This window comes from Myotis nattereri (assembly GCF_964212035.1).
Source record: "Myotis nattereri genome assembly, chromosome: 1".
In the NCBI taxonomy this organism is placed as follows: Eukaryota; Metazoa; Chordata; class Mammalia; order Chiroptera; family Vespertilionidae; genus Myotis; species Myotis nattereri.
Genome location: NC_138075.1, coordinates 185,200,781 through 185,203,703, shown reverse-complemented (window position 1 = coordinate 185,203,703; position 2,923 = coordinate 185,200,781). Strand labels below are relative to the sequence as shown.

The 2,923-nt window shown below is 41.6% G+C and overlaps 1 pseudogene across 1 annotated transcript; it reads left to right on the top strand.

Moving 5' to 3' along the window:
• The first annotated feature begins 2,318 nt into the window (after positions 1 to 2,318).
• On the top strand, positions 2,319 to 2,540 carry LOC308513174 (cytochrome c oxidase assembly factor 5-like; annotated as a pseudogene). The gene has a single exon. The product of its transcript is annotated as a cytochrome c oxidase assembly factor 5-like (transcript).
• Positions 2,541 to 2,923: the final 383 nt, after the last annotated feature.

Sequence of the window (2,923 nt, the reverse complement as noted above, 5' to 3'; positions counted from 1 at the left end):
TCTATGTAAAAAATCAATAAAATATATTTAAAAAAATAAAAAAATAAAATAAAAGATTAGTTCATAGAAAACTATGGTAATAATTACTAGTACATCCTGGAATAATATTTATCCACTGAAATGATTATATCAATTAGTATTCATGTTAATAGAAGGGTCTTCACAACATGTTACTGAATATAAAAATGGGTTTCAAATGGATTTTTCTTTATCAGGATTTATTATAGAATCTGTGCTCCTGGAATGATGGAGTAGACATGGTTTTCCTTATTCCTCCTACTAAGTACAACTAAGAACCCTGCACATTATAAATAAAACTGTAAGAAGACTTTGAAAGGAGGAAAGAAGAAGGCAGGCTAGGTGATCACATCAGGTTCCAAGAAATGACATAGTGGTGAACTCTCTGGATTTGGAGCAGAAGCTAGCTATCCAACAATATCAATTGCTGCAACAAACACCTATCCTGTGTAGCCAAAAAACCAGGAGAGGAGCAGCCAATCAGGAGCAATACTTTTAGACAATAACTACTATCCTCCAGCCAAACACCACAGAAAACCTCTGACCCCACTCCTACTAGGGCTGAATGAGAATTCTAGACTTCTAGCCTCATCAGGATGTAATGAAGCACTATAACACTCCTCTAGGTATAAGAGAAAGCCAAGTAAAGAGCTGGTACTTTCATCCTTGCTGGCTGATAGTGAAGTCTATTCACTGTGATGACAATAGCTACTATGTGGAAAGCCTACCTCTAAGTAGCCTAAGTGTCTGTAGAGACCATGGTAGAGCCAGAAATCCCAACTTGCTGAGCAGTAAGAAAGAATACCACTATTGTTGGATATCAACAGAGGCCAAGTGGAGAATCTGAGCTTCTCTCTCCACCTGGCATGAAGTTGTAATGAGGTAAAGTCACCCTTCCCCTGCTGGAATAATATCCCCAAAAGTGAGTTAAAATAAGATACAGTATACTAAACATAATATAAAAATGACCAGATTTCAATAAAAAATTATTCATCATACCAAGAACATATTAAAGAACTAGAAGCCCGGTGCATGAAATTCGTGCACAGGGTATGTATGTATGTGGGGGCGTCCCTCAGCCCAGCCTTCGCCCTCTTGCAATCTAGGACCCTCGGAGGATGTCCGGCTGACGGCTTAGGCCCGCTCCCTCTGGGGAGCGGGCCTAAGCCAGCAGTTGGACATTCCTCTCACAGTCTGGGACCCTTCACTCTTTACCGCTCACCTGCTTGCTGCTCCTTAGTGCTGCCATGCAGGTGGGACAGGCTCCCACCGCTGTGCTCGCCAGCTGTGAGCCCTTCTTCTGGCTGAGCGGTGCTCCCCCTGTGGGAGCGCCCTGACCACTAGGGGGCAACTCCTTTGTTGAGCGTCTGCCCCCTGGTGGTCAGTGAGTGTCATAGCGACCAGTCGTTCCACTTAGGTCAATTTGCATATTAGGCTTTTATTATATAGGATTATACATCTAATTCAAATGGAGTTTATACAGTGATGCAAGGCTGGTTCAATAGTTAAAAAATCAATCAATGTAATCCACCATATGAGCAGTCTAAGGAAAAAAACTCATGTATCAAACTGACTGATTTAGAAGCATTTCACAAAAGTTAACACCAATTAATGATCTTTTAAAACCCTTAGAAAAATAAGAATAGAGAGTAACTTCCTAAACTTGATAAAGAACATCTACAAAAATCCTATAGCTGACATGATACTTAAAGGTAAAAGACTGAAATTTTTACCTCTGAGATTAGGAACAAGGCAGGGATGTCTGCTACCATAACTTTAATTCAAGACAGTGCTGGAAGTTCAAGTCAGTGCAATAAAATACTGGTAGGAGGGGTAGAGACTCAGAATGGGTAAGTCCTACATCAACAGTGTAGCAATCAAGATACAGGAGAGAAATCTCAGCAGAGAAGATTCCTCCCTCCCTGAGTACTAGCCCCATAGAGGGTCCCAAGCCCAGGGTTCCAGTACCAGGAAAAGAAGTCCCAATAATTTCACGTTGTGAAACCCAGCAGGGATTGCGTCCAGTGAAACAGAAGGCTTCTGGAGTCCTAGATGTTCCTCTTAAAGAGCCCATGCTCAGATTTACTTGCTGACAGACTCACTTGATCTGAGCTCCAACACTGGGGCAGCAGCTTACAAAGATCCAGAAACAGAGAAGAACCAAGATGGTGGCATTGGTAAACGTGATACTTGACTCCCACAACCACATCAAAATTACAACTAAAATACAGAACAAGCACTAGGGTTGGGGCCACTGAGGCCGGAAGCAATGCAGTCCATGGCAGGCAGGAGGCTCAGCCATGTCTCAGTATTATAAGGACAAGTCGGAGGGCAACACATGCGGGGGTTTGAAGGAGCATCAGAGTGCCTGTCTGCTGCAGTCCCACTGTGTGCTCCAGGAAGGAAAATCCCCTCTGCAATATTTGAAGTAAGGAAACTTCAAAGCTTTGAAATATTTATTTTTTTAAAGTAAAAGATCAATGTTGGATGCCAGATCAAGATTCAAAGGAAGAAAAGGATAGTGATGAGTATTCTGTTGAAACCAAGATGAATATAACAAGGGATTTCCTCTGGTCATTAAAACATTAAAAAAGAGAAATCAAAGTAGGAAACATGCTTTTTTCTAACACCTGTTTGGTCAGACCCTGGAGAGAATGCATGAGTTCTGTTTTTGAATATCTATAAATAATTTTCTTGTTCTAAGTTATTTTTAGAAGAAAAATTTAATTGACCAGTTATCAGCAGGGAGCACAATAAATGCATTTTAAGAATTGTTTTAAAGGCCCTAGCCAGTTTTGCTCAGCAATTAGAGTGTCTGCCCACAGACCAAAGGGCCATGGGTTCAATTCCTGGGCAAGGGCACGTACCTAGGTTATGGGTTCGCTCCCTGCCTCTGGAAGGGGTA